The 22,755-nt window shown below is 38.0% G+C and overlaps 2 protein-coding genes across 7 annotated transcripts in view; one reads left to right on the top strand and one right to left on the bottom strand.

The window, feature by feature from the left end:
• Positions 1 to 1,274: 1,274 nt before the first annotated feature.
• LOC148895280 (protein CFDP2-like) overlaps positions 1,275 to 22,755 on the bottom strand; it is a 251,007-nt gene continuing 229,526 nt past the window's right edge. For all 5 annotated transcript variants that reach the window (XM_089001667.1, XM_089001665.1, XM_089001664.1 and 2 more), the window contains one exon: positions 1,275 to 1,454. The gene's annotated coding sequence lies outside the window, so the exon portion shown is untranslated. The remainder of the gene's footprint in view (positions 1,455 to 22,755) is intronic.
• LOC148895281 (BMP/retinoic acid-inducible neural-specific protein 3-like) overlaps positions 14,671 to 22,755 on the top strand; it is a 59,492-nt gene continuing 51,407 nt past the window's right edge. For both annotated transcript variants that reach the window (XM_089001655.1, XM_089001656.1), the window contains exon 1: positions 14,671 to 15,156. The gene's annotated coding sequence lies outside the window, so the exon portion shown is untranslated. The remainder of the gene's footprint in view (positions 15,157 to 22,755) is intronic.

The following is a 22,755-nucleotide window of genomic DNA, read 5'->3' on the forward strand; positions in this document are numbered from 1 at the left end:
GGCTAAAAAAGCCAGATACAGTAGATAGCTAGCTAGAAATCTAGATACAGTAGATATACAGTAAAGTCTCGTTATATCGATATCGGATATATCGATAGTCCCGGTTATATCGATACTATTTCTATGCACGCACGGAGAAAATTACATGCAAACAGGGTCGGATATATCGATAGTCCCAGTTATATCGATATTTTTTGGACTCCCTTGAATATCGATATAACGAGACTTTACTGTATTTCTAGAAATATAGATATGGTAGTTAGCTAGCTAGAAATCTAGACACAGTAGATAGCTAGTTAGAAATGTCCATACGGTAGATAGATAGCTAGATATATAAATACGGTAGATAGGTAGGTAGAAATCTAAATACAGTAGATAGCTAGCTAGAAATCTAGATAGGTAGTTAGATAGCTAGAAATGTAGATACAGTAGAAAGCAAGCTAGGAATCTAGATACAGTAGGTAGCTAGCTAGAAATCTAGATACAGTAGTTAGCTAGCTAGAAATCTAGATACAGTAGATAGATAGCGAGAAATCTAGGTATGGTAGTTAGCTAGCTAGCAATATAGATACAGTAGATAGCTAGTTAGGAATTGAGATACGGTAGATAGCTAGCTAGAAATGTAGATACGGTAGATAGCTAGATAGAAATCTAGATACGGGTGATTGCTAGCTAGGAATCTAGATACGGTAGATAGCTACCTAGAAATCTAGATACGGTAGATAGCTCGCTAGAAGTCTAGATACAGTATATAGCTAGCTAGAAATCGAGATACGGTAGATAGCAAGCTAGAAATCGAGATACGGTAGATAGCAAGCTAGAGATCTAGATACGGTAGATAGCTAGATCGAAATCTAGATATGGTAGCTAGCTGGCTAAAAAAGCCAGATACAGTAGATAGCTAGCTAGAAATCTAGATACAGTAGATATATTTCTAGAAATCTAGATATGGTAGTTAGCTAGCTAGAAATCTAGACAGAGTAGATAGCTAGTTAGAAATTGAGATACGGTAGATCGCTAGCTAGAAATGTAGATAAGGTAGAAAGCCAGCTAGAAACCATAATACAGTAGATAGCTAGATTGAAATCTAGATACAATAGGTAGCTAAATAGAAATCTAGCTACGGTAGATAGCTAGCTATAAATCTAGGTAAAGTAGATAGCTAGCTAAAAATCACGATACGATAGATAGCTAGTTAGAAATCTAGATACAGTAGCTAGCTGGCTAGCTAGTTAGCAGCATCCATTCCAAATAAGTGCACGCGTTTACCTCCAAGTGTAGCGGACACCAAGTAGTGAGTGCCATATTTCTTGATGAGGTTTTCGGTGATCATCTGCGTGCTGGGCTTGCTGCCAAGCAGGCGGACGTTCCTGATGAACTCGGGCGTCAAAGGCGACTGCGACGCTTCTCTTCTTTCTGATGCCAAATTGTTCACCTTCCATCTCCCGAACTCCCTGGATGACACAAGAATTCAAATTGGAAACAAAATTGCTATGGCAACAACATTTTGTTATTTATTGATTGATTTAGCTCAGGGGTGTCAGTCATCAGATTTTGTGCAAAAAAGAGTTAATCCCTAAATGATATGGGTCTGGAGTTATAGGCGCTTGAAATGGGGACAGCAGTCCAAAATACAATAATAATTATATAATAATTATATATAACAAATATAATTATATAAACATAAGCTCTCTATTTGCTATTTACTGGCTAACTATCTATCTACAGTAGTTAGCGCGTTCTCTATTTGCTAAATAGCTGCTAGCTAACTCTCTATTTGCTATCTAGCTGGCTATCTATCTATCTGGAGTAGTTAGCGCGATCTCTATTTGCTATATAGCTGCTAGCTAGCTCTCTATTTGCCAACATAGCTGGCGAGCTATCTATCTACAGTAGCTAGCTCGATTTCTATTTGCTATCTAGCTGCTAGCTAGCCCTCTATTTGCTATCTAGCTGGCTAGCTATCTATCAACAGTAGCTAGCTCGATCTGTATTTGCTATCTAGCTATCTCTCTATTTGCTATCTAGCCGGGTAGCTAGCTGTCTAGCTAGCTATTAGCTAGCAAGCTCTTTCTATCTATTTGAGTTACGTTCGATATGAAAAAAAAAACTGTGACTGCAATATCGCTAGCTAACGAGCTATTTGAGTCAGGAAACATATTAGCTACCTATTAGCTGCTATCTAACACTCTATTGGCTAGTTAGCTAGCTTTCTATCTTTTTGAATTATTCCGGGTTGAGTGAACGCTGGCGCGTGTGGCTGCCGCTGTTCATCCAAAGAAAGACTGATCCTGTGACTGTAAAGTGACCTTGAGAGTTTTGAAAGGCGCTTAGAAATGAAATTTATTATTAGTATTAGTATTAGTGAAATGAAATGTATTATTATTATTATTATTATTATTATTATTATTATTATTATTATTATTATATTATTATTATTACAAAGAGCCGCTAGATATTAGTCCGGTGGCGTTTTAGGCCCTCTGTTGACCGATGGCTCTCGCTAACCCGCCGCGACAGTCAAGTTATCTTCGGAATTGATGTCACCTGAAAGGAATCAATAAGGTGGCCGCAATCCTCGCACAGGAAGCGCCTCCGATATTTCAAGCTATTGATCCGACCGTTGTCAAACATTTGACCCGTCCGTCTCGTCTTATAAAGAGCAAACATAAAAAATGTCCGTAATTACTGCTCCCGCTTGACGCTGAAAGCGTGCGGTCAGAACCACGCACCCTGCCCACCACCTTTTCAAGCGACTCCTCTCAGAAGCTGAGGTATTACTGTACACAAATAAGATATATTTTGTGTCGTTTTCAGGCGTATTTAATAGGAAATGATGTTTTATGGGGACCTGGGAACAGATTATTCTCATTTTAATGGTTTCTTATGGTAGATAAATGTTTAGCAGACGGACATTTCGCCTTACACACACTTTCTGGGAACAAACTAAATTCGTAAACTGAGGTATCACTGTACATAAAAGAAGGTATATTTTGTGTAGTTTTAAGGCTGATTGAGTAGAAAATGATGTTTAATGTGGACCTGGGAACGGATTATTCTCATTTTAATGGTTTCTTATGGGAAACAAATGTTTGGGAGAGAAAAGTTTCGCCTTATACACACTTTCTGGGAATCAATTCAATTTGTAAGTTGATATATCACTGTACATAAAAGAAGGTATATTTTGTGTAGTTTTAAGGCTCATTTAGTAGAAAACTGCTTTATGGGGACCTAGGAACGGATTATTCTCATTGTAATGGTTTTCTATGGGAGATAAATGTTTGGCAGACAAACTTTTCGCCTTATACACACTTTCTGGGAACAAACTAAATTCGTAAACTGAGGTATCACTGTACATAAAAGAATGTATATTTTGTGTAGTTTTAATGTTTATGTCGTAGAAAATGATGTTTTATGGGTACCAGGGAACAGATTATTGACATTGTAATGGTTTCCTATTGGAAATAAATGTTTGGCAGACAAACTTTTTCACCTTATACACACTTTCTGTGAACCAATTAAGTTCGTAAACTGAGCTATCACTGTACATAAAATAAGGTATACTTTGTGTAGTTTTAAGGCTTATTTAGTAGAAAACTATGTTTTATGGGAACCCGGGAACAGATTATTCTCATTGTAATGGTTTCCCATGGGAAATAAATGTTTGGCAGACAAACTTTTCACCTTATACACACTTTCTGGGAACCAATTAAGTTCGTAAGCTGAGGTATGACTGTACATAAAAGAAGGTATATTTTGTGTAGTTTTAATGTTTATTTCGTAGAAAATGATGTTTTATGGGTACCAGGGAACGGATTATTGACATTGTAATGGTTTCCTATTGGAAATAAATGTTTGGCAGACAAACTTTTTCACCTTACACACTTTCTGTGAACCAATTAAGTTTGTAAACTGAGCTATCACTGTACATAAAATAAGGTATATTTTGTGTAGTTTTAAGGCTTATTTAGTAGAAAATTATGTTTTATGGGAACCCGGGAACAGATTATTCTCATTGTAATGGTTTTCTATGGGAGATAAATGTTTGGCAGACAAACTTTTCGCCTTATACACACTTTCTGGGAACAAACTAAATTCGTAAACTGAGGTATCACTGTACATAAAAGAATGTATATTTTGTGTAGTTTTAATGTTTATTTCGTAGAAAATGATGTTTTATGGGTACCAGGGAACAGATTATTGACATTGTAATGGTTTCCTATTGGAAATAAATGTTTGGCAGACAAACTTTTTCACCTTATACACACTTTCTGTGAACCAATTAAGTTCGTAAACTGAGCTATCACTGTACATAAAATAAGGTATACTTTGTGTAGTTTTAAGGCTTATTTAGTAGAAAACTATGTTTTATGGGAACCCGGGAACAGATTATTCTCATTGTAATGGTTTCCCATGGGAAATAAATGTTTGGCAGACAAACTTTTCGCCTTATACACACTTTCTGGGAACCAATTAAGTTCGTAAGCTGAGGTATGACTGTACATAAAAGAAGGTATATTTTGTGTAGTTTTAATGTTTATTTCGTAGAAAATGATGTTTTATGGGTACCAGGGAACGGATTATTGACATTGTAATGGTTTCCTATTGGAAATAAATGTGTGGCAGACAAACTTTTTCACCTTACACACTTTCTGTGAACCAATTAAGTTTGTAAACTGAGCTATCACTGTACATAAAATAAGGTATATTTTGTGTAGTTTTAAGGCTTATTTAGTAGAAAATTATGTTTTATGGGAACCCGGGAACAGATTATTCTCATTGTAATGGTTTCCCATGGGAAATAAATGTTTGGCAGACAAACTTTTCGCCTTATACACACTTTCTGGGAACAAACTAAATTCGTAAACTGAGGTATCACTGTACATAAAAGAACGTATATTTTGTGTAGTTTTAAGGCTGATTGAGTAGAAAATGATGTTTAATGTGGACCTGGGAACGGATTATTCTCATTTTAATGGTTTCTTATGGGAAACAAATGTTTGGCAGAGAAAAGTTTCGCCTTATACACACTTTCTGGGAATCAATTCAATTCGTAAGCTGATATATCACTGTACATAAAATAAGGTCTATTTTGTGTAGTTTTAAGGCTTATTTAGTAGAAAACTATGTTTTATGGGAACCCGGGAACAGATTCTTCTCATTGTAATGGTTTCCTATGGGAAATAAATGTTTGGCAGACAAACTTTTCGCCTTATACACACTTTCTGGGAACCAATTAAGTTCATAAGCTGAGCTATGACTGTATATATGCACAATGTTTCAAGAGTCATCATTTTTTTGACAGAAAGAGGAAGATTCAAAGCAGGATGGCCGAAACGTGGCGATAAATAAACATCCGGTGGGCAGCGCAGTGCAAAAGTCATCACCCCCCCCCCCCACTCCCCCTTGTTGACGGCGTCACGTCCAAGTCGTCGTAAGAAAACGATTCAGTCGTCCCAAGAAGTCGATTCGTAACGCAAAAGCGACCACCTCCACTTACGGCGGCGGAGCGTATAGAGTTGTCTGAAAGCGCCCGTAAATCTTCGGATAATGGCGGCACGCGTTTTGCTGAGTCATGCAATGTCACCCCCCACCCCCAAAATTCCACGTTCCACACCGTTGTCATAAAACCTCGCTTCTCTCGGTCTCTCATTATCGCTGTCAGCCGAACGGGGGCCACCTGGGTCACTTCACATGCTGCCTGGACGTGCCCCCCACCTCCATTTTGAGCACTAAGGCTTATTTAGTAGAAAACCATGTTTTATGGGAACCCGGGAACAGATTATTCTCATTGTAATGGTTTCCTATGGGAAATAAATGTTTGGCAGACAAACCTTCGGCTGACAAATCACGGCTGACACAGTTTTGTTTCATTCTAGCTCGTTTACATGGGGAAGCTGAAGGATAATTTGGAATTATTTCATAAGGCTATCTATTCGCTATCTAACTAGCTAGCTGGCTACCTAGCTAGCTATCTATTTGCTATCTATTTACTACTCGTTTTCCTGTCGGGGATGGACAAAAACAAACAAAACAAAAACAACACAGTGTTGTTTTTGGCAGCCATTTTAGATTTTGTCTTTCAGGCAAAAAAAATTGATTTTAGCATTGACTAAAAAGTGGCCTGCAAAGCCTTCTCTGCTGGCCTAAAAATATCGGAATCACGGACTGATGTGAATTCTATTTTGTCCATGATATCTTTTAAAATAATTCCAAATTGTCTTTTAGCGTCCTTTCATTACTTTTGCCCTGTTGCGCTGCTACTAACCAGACGTGTGTTTTCATATTTACGCATTGAACATTCACGACAATCAGATTTCAGCCATCATTTGTTACCAGGGTCCGAAATCTACCCGTACGCCTTCACAATCAGTTCTGCAGGCCCGGTCGAATGAAATGCGGTGTGCCAATCAGATTTCGAATTGGCAAGCCAAAAGGGGTAGCAAGGCCTTCTTGAAGGGGCTGGTCAGCGTCAGAGTTTTCGTAAACTAGCTCGTCACTAGCTAATCAGTTTGCAAAAACTGTTCTAATCGCAAACCGCCAGTGATAAGCGCATACTGGCCAGAGCTAGCACAGTGTATCCGTAGTGCGCTGCATAAGCAAATATATTTTTTTGTGTTGATTTAATAGCGATTTTGTCAAGCCAAAATGGCTGAAGGAGGAGAAGAAATGGAATCTGGCTATCTAGCTCGCTATGTAGCTGGCTATGTATTAGCTATATGGCTATATAGCTAGTTAGCTAACTGTCTAGCTGGCAGAGGGCTGCAGAATTCAGGCGCCTGTCATGAATGACTGTGTCTCCTGCCGGCAGTAAAAGACAATCTTTCTGTGTCCGAGCCTTTGTCCACAGTGTCCGATCGAACATCTCTGACATTACTCGAGCAAGCTTTTCGTTTTTTGTTTTTTTGTCCAGCGTTGACTCTGGAGAATTTATGATTGTCAGCAGTTGTGAGAAAGGGGAATATTTTCACCCAGTCGCCCGTCCAACGGTCTGATATGCTGCGTCCTCGTCCGTCCCTCGGAAAGGTTGCGAATGTCCGGGAAGACATCAGTCAGTTCGGATAAGCCTCTCCCAAGATAGCGTCTGAGCCTGATGCTGTTTGGGTATCGATTCTGCTCAGACCGACCTCGGCTGACCCCCCACCGCCCACCCCCTTCCCCTGATAGTCGCTCATCCTCTGTGGACGCTGGGACAAAAAGTTTGTCGGGTTCAATTTATCATTTCAGGAATTTGAGTGACACTTTGATTACAATTTGGAAGTTCCGATCAAAGGAAGTCAAACTCTGCTCGGGATTACGGACAATGTACGATGCCTAAACTGGAGAGTCCAAGTAGTCGCTCACAATTTAACAAGGGTGGCGCATAAGGGCCTGCAAGGCCTTCTCTGCTGGTACCAGTTGTGGCTACTATGTAATCGGGGTACCGTATCATCATTGGCGGACCATTAAGGCCTGCAAAGCCTTCTCTGCTGCTACCAGTTGTGGCTACAAGCTAATCGGGGTACTGTATCAACAGTGGCGGACCATCAAGGCCTGCAAAGCCTTCTCTGCTGCTACCAGTTATGTGGTTACAAGCTAATCGGGGTACTGTATCATCAGTGGCGGACCGTCAAGGCCTGCAAAGCCCTCTCTGCTGCTACCAGTTATATGGTTCCAAGCTAATCGGGGTACCGTATCATCAGTGGCGGACCGTCAAGGCCTGCAAATCCTTCTCTGCTGCTACCAGTTGTGGCTACAAGCTAATCGGGATACCGTATTATCAGTGGCGGACCATCAAGGCCTGCAAAGCCTTCTCTGCTGCTACCAGTTGTGGCTACAAATTAATCGGGTTACCGTATCATCTAGCTAACATATAGCTAATAGATAGCCAGCTAGACAGTTAGCTGACTAGCTAAATAACCATATACCTAATAGATAGATAGGTACATAGCGAGATAGCCAGCCAGATACCTAATAGAAAGCAAATAGATAGAACATGGATAGCAAATAGATACCCAGTTAGGTAGCTAGCTAAAAGATCGTGAATGGATAGCAAATGTAAATTTCTCCACTGTGAGACTAATAAAGGCAAATCCAATCCAATCCAATACAAATACATAGCTAGCTTGGTAGCTATCTAGATAGCAAATAGATAGCCAGCTAGGTAGCTAGCTAATAGATAGCAAATGGATAGCTAGCTAGGTAGCAAATACATAGCAAATGGATAGCAAATAGGGAGCTAGCTAGATAGCTAGCTAATAGATAGAAAACTGGTAGCAAATTGATAGCTAGCTGGGTAGCTAGATAGATAAATAGATAGCAAATAGAATAGAGAGATAGCAAATAGTTAGCAAAAGGATAGCAAATAGATCGCAAATGGATAGCCAATAGATAGCCAGCTATGTAGTTAGCTAATAGAGAGCAAATGGATAGCTAGCTAGGTAGCAAATGAATAGCAAATGGATAGAAAATAGATCGCCAGCTAGGTAGCTAGCTAATAGATAGCAAATGGATAGCAAATAGATAGCCAGCTAGGTAGCTAATACACGGCTCGCCACTGAATTTTTGTGTATGTGGGTACTGTCAGATTTGGATTGATTCGGACATAGCACTACTGAAGGCCTAGCTATCAAATGCACGACTCGTTAATGTCATTTCGGATGGATGAAAAATCATTTTAAGATTGAAACGTGTGATTTTTTTGTCATGCTAAAGCGCGGTCAAAACATCAGAAACATGCTTGTCGCTACATCAAGGCAAAGATGACGACTGTTCAAATAGAGGTTGGGGTCCAGAAAAGAAAACTCGAAGGTGTCAGTTAGAACCAAGGACGCTTTCACGGTCCGACCCCCCCGTCTCCAAATGGGACACAAATTAGCAGTGCTAAAGCGGCGGCGCAGCTGAGAGAAAGCAAATGAATGGCTTCAATTGTGACATCAACGCAAACACCGACAATGTTTTGCCTCACTCAAAATCGGATTAATTGGACCTTACTGTTGGCTACCGAGCCAGCTATCTATTAGCTGCCAGATGTTAGCTATATATACATATCTAGCTAGCTATTGATTAACTATTAGCTAGTTCGATAGCTTTCTATTTATTTGAGTTACTTCCGGGTTGAGTGAAGCTAGCTAGCTATTTGCTATGGAGCTATCTAAGTGGCTAGCTATCTAGCCAGCTTTCTGTTGGCTATCCATTAGCTATCTACTAACTGGCTAGCTATCTATCTGTGAATTTAATAGTGACATTCGGTGTATTATCTAACTATCTAGCTAGCTAGCTATTAGCCTTGGAGCTATCTAGGTGGATAGCTATCTATCTATTGGCTATATATTAGCTATCTCCTAGCTGGCTAGTTAGCTTTCTATCTATTAACTTTTGTGTTGAGTGAATGCTGGCGCGTGTGGCTGTCGCTGCTTACCCACAGAAAAACTTATCCTGTGACTGTAAAGTGACATTGAGAGTTTTGAAAGACGCTTAGAAATGAAATGGATTATTATTATTATCATTATTATCATCATTATCATTATCGTCATTATCATCATCGTCATTATCATCATTATTATCATCATTATTACTACCATTATTATTAACTATTAACTATCTACTAGCTGGCTGGCTGGCTTTCTAATTATTTAGCTATCCATTAGCTATATGGGTGGCTGGCTATCTAGGTAGCCAACTGTTGGCTATCTATTAGCTATCTGCGAGCTGGCTGGCTGGCTTTCTATCTATTTAGCTATATATTAGCTATATAGCTATCTGGGTGGCTGGCTATCTAGGTAGGTATCTGTTGGCTATGTATTAGCTATCTATGAGCTGGCTAGCTAGCTTTCTCTCTATTTAGCTTTCCATTGGCGATATGGCTATCTAGGTGGCTAGGTATCATTTGGCTATCTACTAGCTATAAAGCTATCTGGGTGGCCGGCTATCTAGGTAGCTATCTGTTGGCTATCTATTAGCTATCTACTAGCTGGCTGGCTGGCTTTCTATCTATTTAGCGATATATTAGCTATATAGCTATCTGGGTGGCTGGCTATCTAGGTAGGTATCTGTTGGCAATGTATTAGCTATCTATGAGCTGGCTAGCTAGCTTTCTCTCTATTTAGCTTTCCATTGGCGATATGGCTATCTAGGTGGCTAGGTATCATTTGGCTATCTACTAGCTATAAAGCTATCTGGGTGGCCGGCTATCTAGGTAGCTATCTGTTGGCTATCTATTAGCTATCTACTAGCTGGCTGGCTGGCTTTCTATCTATTTAGCTATATAGCTATCTGGGTGGCTGGCTATCTAGGTAGGTATCTGTTGGCTATGTATTAGCTATCTATGAGCTGGCTAGCTAGCTTTCTCTCTATTTAGCTTTCCATTGGCGATATGGCTATCTAGGTGGCTAGGTATCATTTGGCTATCTACTAGCTATAAAGCTATCTGGGTGGCCGGCTATCTAGGTAGCTACCTGTTGGCTATCTATTAGCTATCTACTAGCTGGCTGGCTGGCTTTCTATCTATTTAGCTATATATTAGCTATATAGCTATCTGGGTGGCTGGCTATCTAGGTAGGTATCTGTTGGCTATGTATTAGCTATCTATGAGCTGGCTAGCTAGCTTTCTCTCTATTTAGCTTTCCATTGGCGATATGGCTATCTAGGTGGCTAGGTATCATTTGGCTATCTACTAGCTATAAAGCTATCTGGGTGGCCGGCTATCTAGGTAGCTATCTGTTGGCTATCTATTAGCTATCTACTAGCTGGCTGGCTGGCTTTCTATCTATTTAGCTATATATTAGCTATATAGCTATCTGGGTGGCTGGCTATCTAGGTAGGTATCTGTTGGCTATGTATTAGCTATCTATGAGCTGGCTAGCTAGCTTTCTCTCTATTTAGCTTTCCATTGGCGATATGGCTATCTAGGTGGCTAGGTATCATTTGGCTATCTACTAGCTATAAAGCTATCTGGGTGGCCGGCTATCTAGGTAGCTATCTGTTGGCTATCTATTAGCTATCTACGAGCTGACTAGCTAGCTTTCTCTCTATTTAGCTTTCTATTGGCGATATGCTGTGAAGTGACCATGAGAGTTTTGAAAGACGCTTAGAAATGAAATGGATTATTATTATTATTATTATAAATAATATTTTATATATATATATTTTTCCTACACTACCTACCACCGTTGATGTGACGTGACCGTCACATCAATGATGTTGACGGTTGACCTATCCATGTTTTGTGTCCACCAGAAGAAGACAAAAAAAAAAAAAAAAAAAACTAAAGACATTTTTATGACTAAAACATTACACTTTCTTCTACCGGAGACAATTTTTTTGTGTGTTCGACAAACAGTGATAGGTCAGTTTACGAACGCTTTAGCTCACAAACTTTTTGCCTTACGAACATTACATTCGTGAGAATATAATCTTGGCGGACGAACTAGTTTTGGGCGGACGAACCAAACCACACGGAGCACTAGTCTTCCGCACACACTTTCTTTGAGTGCAGACGTGGTTTGTTTCCGAGTGGAGTACTTTTGCTATTATGGGACACAAAAGAAAATGTATGTTGAGCAGAAGAAGGAGATCATCGAAAAACACCAACGATTTGTGTGATTTTGCGTCCCACTATCAGTATGCTAAGTTAACCATGGCTAAGGGTGTTTCTAGGTGTCGTATGCAACGGTCTTGGGCAATAGAAGAGGTTGAAAAAATTATCTTAAATTGTAAGAACGAAAAGCAGCTAGCAGGGGACAGTGTGAGTGAGGGTCTTATCACCGAGAAAGCACGGCAACTTCACTCGGATGTCATCAAGAGGCAACGACATCAACGACCATCACAAAGGTCAATAAAACCACTTGATTATACATACACTAGTTTAGTTTTTTCATTACAATACAATAGCACATTTATCTATTATCTAGCTAGCTGGCTAGCGAGCTATCTAGCTACCTATCTATTTGCTAAATTAGCTATCTAGCTACTTATGTATTAGCTAAATCGCTATCTAGCTAATTTGTAACAAATAATAAGGAGACAGAATGAACATAACACAACTACGTATCTAGGTAGCTATCTATTAGCCAGGTAGCTTTCTATCTATTTCAGTTACTTCGGGGTACCCAGCAAATTTATTATACATAAAATAAGGTCTATTTTGTGTAGTTTTAAGGCTTATTCCATAGAAAATGTTTTATGGAGACCTGGGAAAAGATTATTCTAATTTTAATGATTTCTTATGGGAAATAAATGTTTGGAAGACATACTTTTCGTCGTACACACTTTCTGGGAAACAATTAAGTTCGTAAGCTGAGGTATCACTGCATTGTGTTTTGTACAGCTGCCCCCATTTCAAGCTCAGATAACTCCAGACCCATACAACTTAGGAATTAACTATATGTTTCTGATGAAAGAAGAAACTTCAAAGTTTTTATTTTTTCTGTGTTTGGAAGATGATCCATTGTTTATTTCTTTCATTACAATCCAATATTACATTTATTATACATAAAATAAGGTCTATTTTGTGTAGTTTTAAGGCTTATTTCATAGAAAATTATGTTTTATGTGGACCTGGGAACGGATTCTTCTCATTTTAATGGTTTCTTATGGGAAAAAATGTTTGGAAGATGAACTTTGCCTTACACACACTTTCTGGGAACCAATTAAGTTCGCAAGCTGAGTTATCACTGTACAATCGTTTTTCGGTGTTCTATCCAAACTCACATACACACAGCAGGTCCCCACGATATTAGACAACCATCTTAGCCATTGGCTACATGCTACATTTTGACAAAACATTCAATAAATATGTGGTTAGAGGAGAGCTGCGGCTCCAAAAGTGTCTTAACTATGTACACTTGTTAAAATGTTAAGAATCCAGTACAGTGATACCTTAGCTCACAAACACTTTAGCTGTTGATTTGGATTAATGAAAAGCAGCTAGCAGGGGACAGTGTGAGCGAGGGTATTTTCGCCGAGAAAGCACAGCAACTTCACTCGGATATCATCAAGAGGCATCGACATCAACAACCATCACAAAGGTCTATAAAACAACGTTATTATACACTACAGTTTATTTCTTTAATTACACTACATTAGCAGATTTATTGTACATAAAATAAGGTATATTGTGTGTAGTTTTAAGGCTTATTTAGTACAAAATGATGTTTTATGGGGACCTGGGAACGGATTATTCTCATTTTAATGATTTCTTATGGGAAATAATTATTCGGCAGATGAACTTTTCGCCTTACACACACTTTCTGGGGACCAATTCAGTTTGTAAGCTGAGGTATCACTGTATTGTGTTTTGTACGGCTGCCCCCATTTCAAGATCAGATAACTCCAGACACATGTAACTTAGGAATTAACTCTTTATTTCCGATGAAAGAAGAAAGTCTAAGTTTTTGTTTTTTCTAAGTGTTTGGAAGACGATCCATTGTTTATTTCTTTCATTACAATGCAATATCACATTTATTAGCCATAAATAAAATAAGGTATATTTTGCATAGTTTTAAGGCTTATTTCGTAGAAAATTATGTTTTATGAGGACCTGGGAACGGATTATTCTCATTTTAATGGTTTCTTATGGGAAATAATTATTCGGCAGATGAACTTTTCGCCTTACACACACTTTCTGGGGACCAATTAAGTTTGTAAATTGAGGTAAATAAAACGACTTTATTATATAGTAGTTTATTTCTTTCATTACAATACAACAGCATATTTATTATACATAAAATAAGGTGTATTGTGTGTAGTTTTAAGGCTTATTTCATAGAAAATTATGTTTTATGGGGAACTGTGAATGGATTATTCTCATTTCAATGGTTTCTTACGGGAAATACATGTTTGGCAGACAAACTTTTGGCCTTACACACACTTTCTAGGAACCAATTAAGTTTGTAAACTGAGGTAAATAAAACAACTCTATTATACAGTACAGTTTATTTCTTTCATTACAATACAACAGCATATTTATTATACTAGTATACTAGGAACGGATTATTCACATTTTAATTTTTTTATGCAACATAAATGTTTGGAAGATGAACTTTGCCTTACACACACTTTCTGGGAACTAATTAAGTTTGTAAGCTGAGGTATCACAGTACAACTGAACTCCTTCACTGCCAGATGATATGCAAAAATGTGTCTACTTCAGTTTCACGTTTTTTTTAATTATACATTACAGTTTATTTCTTTCATTACAATACAATAGCACATTTATTATACATAAAATAAGGTCTATTTTGTGTAGTTTTAAAGCTTACTTAGTAGAAAATGATGTTTTTTTGGGACCTCGGAACGGATTATTCTCATTTTAATGGTTTCTTATGTGGAATAATTGTTTGGAAGACAAACGTTTTGCCTTTTTTTGCCAAATACAGGTATCACTGTATTTGGTGAGTAAAGACGATTCAAAAAACACATTTTATCCTCTCCTCCCTCCAATTATATTTTGGATGCTAACATTTGAAAGGTTGCACTCAGAAAGGAGGACAGCGTGGGAGCCGACGGATGGACAAAACGGCGTCTTGCTATCATTCGCTCCACGTCGCCCACGTTTCCGAGTTCCCCCTTCGGGCACCTCGTACAGAAGGATGCTTGTGTGCGAGAATCGAGAGGACGAGCGAAAGAGAGAGAGAGGGAGGGAGGGGGAAGGAGGGAGGGGAAGGGGCGACACAGGAGGCGACTCGGCGATGTGCAACCAGGCTGCTTGGTGTGCTTCTGTTTTTCACGCGCGGAGCGAGCGGATCGGAATCGCGTTGGAATTTTTGGCGGATTCCGACACATCTGTAGGCGAAACCCCCCACTACCCATCCCTGCGCCACCTCCCCCAACCTCCTCATGCTGCTCCACTTTGCTCTGATATCATTCCGTTAAGTCCTTATGGAAAAGGTCAAGACTCGTCGCAAGTGATTCTCGGGAAACGAGGCGACTTTGAAACCCCCCCCCTCCGCCCTGCCCCCCCACCGGGCGGCGGTTTCCCCAAAGTTTTTCAGCGCCGCAGAACTGCGCAGCGGATTAGTCGGAGACATTAACGTTTGTCATCTACTTGCCTCCCGGATCGTCCAGTGCTTGTTTTTTTAGTCATCCCGGCGAACCAAATTCAGGGAAAAGCAGTTTGCATGCTTGAAAAGGGGCCGCCGCTGCCTCTTCCGATGGGAAGCGTGAACTTTACCCGCGGTGAGTCTGTTTGTTGTTTATCGTCGATGCGAGTAAAACCCACGAGAAACCCACAAAAAAACATATTGCCAGCATGCACTCGGAATGTCTGCTTTGTTTGTTTTTTTTTTGTTGCGAACATTGCCGTCAAATACAGGTAACATCCGACTTACGACCGAGTTCCGTTCCGACCAAACGGTCGTAAGTCAAAATGGTCGTAAGTTGAAATCCATTAAAAATGGTGAATACAGACTCTGAGGCTGACGCCGATGCTGCTGTGCGTGAGTGAGATGATGGCTGGCCAAAATTGTCGTATGCATTGCCGGCCTGCTAGCTAGCGTGCTGCATTGCCAGGCGTATAATTAAACATTGTAAAATAGGGTCTGGATGTCGTTGTCGTAAGTATGGGTGGTCGTAAGTCGAGCTAGTCATAAATTGGAATTCACCTGAGGTAACATCCTACTTAGTACCGAGTTCCGCTCCGACCAAACAGTCGTAAGTCGAAATGGTTGTAAGTTGAAATCCGTTCAAAATGTTGAATAGAGACTCGGAGGCTAAATGACTCACAAACTCCCCCCTCTCTGGTGCCATCACGCGGTCGATTGCGGAGCGAGAGTGACATGCTGGTTGGCCAAAATTGTTGTACGTGTTGCCGGCCTGCTAGCGCGTTGCGGCGCCAGGCGTACAACAATTTTTTTTTAAATAGGGTCTGGATGTCGTGGTCGTAAGTATGGGTGGTCGTAAGTCAAGCTAATCGTAAGTCGGATGTCACCTGAGGTAACATCCTACTTACGACCGAGTTACGTTCTGACCAAACGGTCGCAAGTCAAAATGGTTGTAAGTTGAAATAAATTCAAAATGTTGAATCATGACTCGGAGGCTAAATGACACGCAAACTCCCTCCCTTCTGGTGCCATCACGCGGTCGATTGCTGTGCGAGAGGGACATGCTGGCTGGCCAAAATTGACGTACGTGTTGCCAGGCTGCTAGCGCGTTGCGGCGCCAGGAGTAGAATTACATTTTTTTTAAATGGGGTCTGGATGTCGTGGTCGTAAGTATGGGTGGTCGTAAGTCGGATGTTACCTGTATTTGAGCGGGTTTTCCAAGATACCCGCACAATTTCCCACATGGCCCACATGTGCCCGTTGGCAAACCAAACAACAACCAAAAATGCTATCAACATGGCAGGGATAATACTAGTGGGCTTCAATCTGCAGTACATTTGCAACTAAAAGCTAGCAACCACTCATTTGACGACAATGAGGTTAACATCTTAGCGAAAGAACATAGATGCTTTGGAAGGGGAGTAAAAGAAGCAATTTTCATAAAACAGCAAAACCCTTCAGTAAATCGCCATGGTGGGGTGAAGTTTAATTCGGATCGTTCATACAACAGACTTCTGAGGCAACATAGGCTGAGTTATGCTGATGAGGTGATACCAGAGCAAATGGGGCCATCAGGGCAGTTGTAGACCCCATACTCAGGCAGGAAAATAGAAGTAATCAGTGTAGCCGCAGGGAATAGTCCTCTGCTCCCCCCAACCTGAGTGTAGGGACCTATCATAGCAGAGGTCTGGCACCGCCACCTTTGGACAGTAGGGATATAAATAAAGGGCCAAAACTACCAGCAAAAAAAATTAGCTCGCTGACGAAGCCTCTTGGATAAGAAGCGAAACGTCCGACAGCTTCAAAGAAGTGCGGCTGAAGAAAGCTTTTCACCGAACAACCAAAAAGATTGGTCGACAAAGCCTCTGACACGTTTCTCGGCATGTACACGTTTCCCCAACCCGTTCTCCGCTGGCTCCTGAGGCTCCTTTTCGAAAGACGCCGACTTGCGCTAACATGGAAGCGCGACGACTGCGCTAATGAGACGAGTGGTCGTATTTCAAATCCGATTCTCCCGGTGAGTCATTTTCAAGCGGCGCCATTGAACTTTCAACGTACGACGGTGACGAGAGTCATACTCGAACCAGATTTTTCCCATCGCCGGTTTTGGGCCAGAATGTCAAGAATGACGATTGGGCCACGACGGCGCCGCCGTTCAGCCGTGTCCTCGTTTATCGTGGGAGATTGGTGAACCCGAGCGTGTCCATGCCCGACTTAACCCCCTTTTCCACTTATAAAGTGATGGATTTCTGGCCCAAGGGCGGTGGCGACTTCGGGCCTCGTGCAAACAGAATACCCGTCCCTATATGTCATCTCAGTGTCAAAAACTCATGACAAAAAGTTAGCGGACACCAAGGCAGACAACTCTGAAAAGTTGCCTGCCCCATTTTTCACAACTTGAAACACAATAAGACGACTAATCGCAAAAAAAAAAAAAAAAAGGACAACCGACACCATTTTTTTGACATCAGAAAAAACATCTTATAGCATCTAAAATACCCAAAACAACGCAGGCCGATAGTTTTCGTCAAAAGCAAAACACCAATAAAAATGACTTCAAGTGTACCAAAACTGCCACAAAATAAGGTTGATTCAGAAAGTCCCGCCCCCTTGTTCATGACGTCACGCCAGGATACCCTTTCACAAACTGCCCTGCTCCAGAATCAAAACAATGGCTTCAGAGAGTTCAGATTGGGAGAAGATGCTTTCTTGTTACTCATCCAGTTATGAACATGATTCAAATAGTTCTGAAGAGGAAAGCGTAAATGTTTGCAATCGATTAAAGAAGTCCTTCCGTATCAATTTGAGGCGTCTGGACTCCAATGTAGCGCCCAGAAAATGCACAAGATGGCGCAAAAGCTCCGTTGGAAATGTTTTCCGAAAGCACGAAGCAGGCCTCTGATTGGCTGCCGTGCCGAGTATGTAAATTGCCAAACGAACCGAAATTCAAAAATTTTCCAAATCGAACAAAGATTTCGAAATCGGAATCATTTATTCCGATTTTGTCGGTCAAATTACGTTTTGTAATTTGTACGCCTGACGTAAAAGTTGCAGACCCCGGGCGTCTGGGCAGACGTTATTTCAGACACTGCTAGTAGTCTAGCCAATCATAGTTAGCGAAAACTGCTCTGATCACTAGCCACTCGTTTTTTTTCCCAAAAAAGTTGTCGGTCACCCGGGTGGAGATGTTTTGTAAGTTATACGCCTGACGGAAAAAGTTGCACGCCTCGGGTGTCCGGGCAGATGTTATTTCAGACACTGCTAGTAGTCTAGCCAATCATAGTTAGCGAAAACTGCTCTGATCACTAGCCGCTCGTTTTTTTTTCCCAAAAAAGTTGTCGGTCACCCGGGTGGAGACGTTTTGTAAGTTGTACGCCCGGCGTAAAAGTTGCACGCCACGGGCGTCTGGGCAGACGTTATTTCAGACACTGCTAGTAGTCTAGTCAATCATAGTTAGCGAAAACTGCTCTGATCACTAGCCGCTCTTTTTTTTTTCTCCTAAAAAAGTTGTCGGTCACCCGGGCGGAGACGTTTTGTAAGTTGTACGCCCGGCGTGAAAATGCATTTCTCGGACAGCGATTGTTTGTTTTGTCTCAGATTGATCGGTGTCACCCTTGATGTCGGGAAAAAAAAAGGTCCTCACGGTTGACAAATATGAGTTCAACCCCTGGACTAATCGATTTTGAAATTGAATGAGCTTGATTCACTCCGGCGTCATGGCGACAAATTGTTTTGCTCTTTTCATCCTAAACGGCTAATTGCTATCTTACAATACAGCAAAAAACAAACAAACAAACAAAATGGTGGCCCATGGCAAATATTTTATTCATTTATTTATTCATTTATCTATTGATTTATTTCCCCCTGTGTATTCTTATTTGTATTTATTCAACCATTAACTTGTCTTTTTCTTTATTTATTCATCTATTTATTTATGTATTCATCCATGTATTTATGTATTCATTTGTTCGTTCATGTATTCATCTATTCATTTGTCTATTTACTTATTTATGTATTAATTAATTTATTTATTTATTCATCTATTTATTCGACTAATTTCATATTTAATTTTTGATTCGTGTATTCATTTATTTATTCATGCATTTATTTATGTATTTCGCCCCGTTTATTTTTTATTTATTCATTCATTTATTTATGTACCTGTCCAATTATTTATTCATCTATTTACTTATGTATTAATATATTAATTTATTTATTCATTCATTTATTCCTCTTTTTCAACCTGTTTATTTTTATTGTTTATTCAGCGATGTCATTCATCCATTCATTATTTATGTATTTACTCATCTATTTATTTATTCATTTATTTGTCTATTTAATCATTCATCTATGTATTCATTCCTCTATTTATTCATTCATCCATTCATTATTTATGTATCTATTCATCTATTTTATTCATTTATTTATTCGTCTATTTATTCTTCTATTTATTCATTTTTTTATTTATTCATTCATTCATTTATTTATTTATGTACCTGTCCAATTATTTATTCATCTACTTATGAATTAATATATTAATTTATTTATTCATTCATTTATTCATCTTTTTCAACCTGTTTATTTTTATTGTTTATTCAGCGATGTCATTCATCCATTCATTATTTATGTATTTATTCATCTATTTATTTATTCATTTATTCTTCTATTTATTCATTCATTTATGTATTCATTCCTCTATTCATTCATCCATTCATTATTTATGCATTTATTCTTCTATTTCATTCATTTATTTATTCGTCTATTTATTCTTCTATTTATTCATTTTTCTATGTATTCATTCATCTATTTATTCATTCCTCCATTCATTATTTATGCATTTATTCATGTATCTATTTATTTATTTATTCATTTATTTATTCGTCTATTTATTCTTCTACTTATTCATCTATGTATTCATTCCTCTATTTATTCATTCATCCATTCATTATTTATGTATTTATTCATCTATTTTATTCATTTATTTATTTGCCTATTTATTCTTCTATGTATTCATTCATCTATTTATTCATTCATCCATTCATTATTTATGCATTTATTCATCTACTTATGTATTTATTCATCTATTTATTTATTCATTCATTTATTTATTCGCCTATTTATTCTTCTACTTATTCATCTATGTATTTATTCATCGATTTATTCATTCAACCATTCATCTATTTATGTATTTATTCATTTATTTATTCATCTATTGATTCATCTATTTATTCATTCATCTATGTATTCATTCAGCCATTCATAATTTATCCAGCTATCCATGCAGGTGTTCATTCATTCATTCATTCATTCATCAATGAAATGTCCCATGGCAAGCGCGACGGTCTCCCCTGTTTTGTTAGCGAGTAGGCTAAGCACATCGGACCAACGACAGGCCGAATCGGGTCGGCTTCCTTCTCACCGATTGCTGTTGCGCGTCTGGCTGACAACCAGAGAAAGCCCAACAACAAAAGGGGTTGGGAAGAAAACAAATCACTGTCACATTCCTTCCAGCCCCGCAGCCAGAAAAAGCCAAGCTGCAACATATGTGGAGGCGCTTCGGGACATAACGCATTGATCTCAGCGCGCGCTCGTGGCGGAGGATCATCGCTTGTTGACGTGTCGGCGCACAACAAGCGGCTGACGTTGACAAGAGCCTCCGGCGTGGGCGGGGATTCGGCACATATAGTATAGTGCGATCAATAAATACATCGATGGATAAATGGATGAATACATAATTCAATCAATACATGTAGATCAATGGACAAATCAATTAACAGATAAATAGACGTGTGAATAAATACATTCATACTTTAATAAATAAATAAGTACATTGATGAATACATAGATGACAAATAAATAAATGAATGAATACATGAATGGGTTAATAAATAAGTGAATAAAAAAAAGATAAGTAAATGGTTGAATAAATATTCTATAAATAAATACACGAGTGAATAAATGAATGGATAAATAGATACATGGCTGGATAAATGGATGAATAATCAAATAAATTGCGAAATGGACGAATAAATAAAAAATACATAAACAGGTTGAAATAGATGAATACATGAATGAATAAATCAATCAATAAAAAATAAATAAACAGATCAAAATGAATAAATATTCATAAATAAACAAATAGATAAATGGACAAATAAATAAAAAATAAACACAGGTTGAAATAGATCAATAAAAGAATGAATAAAGATATTCATATCTTAATAAATAATTAAGTAAGTAAATTGCCGAATAAATAGATGAATAAATACCGAGATGAATAAATAAGTAGAGAAATACATAAATAAATGGCTGAATAAATAAATAAGTAAATGTTTGAATAAATAATAAACAAATAAAGGAACAAATGAATAAACACATTAATGCCTTAATAAATAAATAAGTAAATTGACGAATAAGTAGATGAATGAATAAAGACCAAGACAAATAAATGAATGGATGAATAGATGAATAAATAAATATCTAGACGAATAAGTAAATAAGCAAATAAATGAATGGATAAAAAAAAAGTGGACGAATAAATAAATACATATATAAATACATAAATAAATTGACAATTGAGTAAATTGACAATATATCTATCTAATATAAATAAATAAATGGCTAAATAAATAAATAGATGGATGGATAAAATAAATAAATACATTAATACAATACTTAAATAAATAAGTAAATTGCCGAATAAATAGATGCATGAATAGACAAATAAATAAATAAATAAATAAATAAATAAATGGATTAAAAAATAAGTGAATGAATAAATAAAGAAATAGATGAGTAAATGGTTGAAGAAATAATAAATAAATAAAGGAATGTATAAATAAATTAATGCATTAATACTTTAATAAATAAATAAATATGTAAATTGACGAATAAATAGAGGAATATGTTAATACCTAGATGAATAATAAATAAATACATATATAAATAAGTGGACGAATAAATAAATAAATGGCTGAATAAATGAAGAAATAGATAAGTAAATGATTGAATAATAATAACTAAATAAAGGAATGAATAAATAAAACAATAAGTAAAATGATGAATAAATCGATGCTAGCTAATAGCTGGCTAGTTATATCGCTAATAGCTCAGTAATAGACACCGAGCTATATCGCTAATAGACAGCTAGCTACAGTATATAGCTTATAGCCAGCTAGCTATATGTTTCATAGCTAGCTAATTAATAGATAGCTAATAGATAACTAGCTAGATAGCAGTAAAACTGTCATGCTATTCCAGTACAAATGTTTAGTACACATATGCTAAAATAGATAGATAAAAATGATGGATGAAAAGGCAATAAATAAGTAAATAAATAAATACATAAATAAATAAATGGCTGAATAAATAAAGAAATAGATAATTAAATGGTTGAATAATAATAACTAAAGGAATGAATAAATAAAAAAATAAGTAAAATGACAAATAAATCGATGCTAGCTAATAGCTGGCTAGTTATATCGCTAATAGCTCAGTAATAGACACCTAGCTATATCGCTAATAGACAGCTAGCTACAGTATATAGCTTATAGCCAGCTAGCTATATGTTTCATAGCTAGCTAATTAATAGATAGCTAATAGATAACTAGCTAGATAGCAGTAAAACTGTCACGCTATTCCAGTACAAATGTTTAGTACACATATGCTAAAATAGATAGATAAAAATGATGGATGAAAAGGCAATAAATAAGTAAATAAATAAATACATAAATAA

The sequence above is a fragment of the Hippocampus bargibanti genome, linkage group LG07 (assembly GCF_051943395.1).
Source record: "Hippocampus bargibanti isolate YZ-2025 linkage group LG07, ASM5194339v1, whole genome shotgun sequence".
In the NCBI taxonomy this organism is placed as follows: Eukaryota; Metazoa; Chordata; class Actinopteri; order Syngnathiformes; family Syngnathidae; genus Hippocampus; species Hippocampus bargibanti.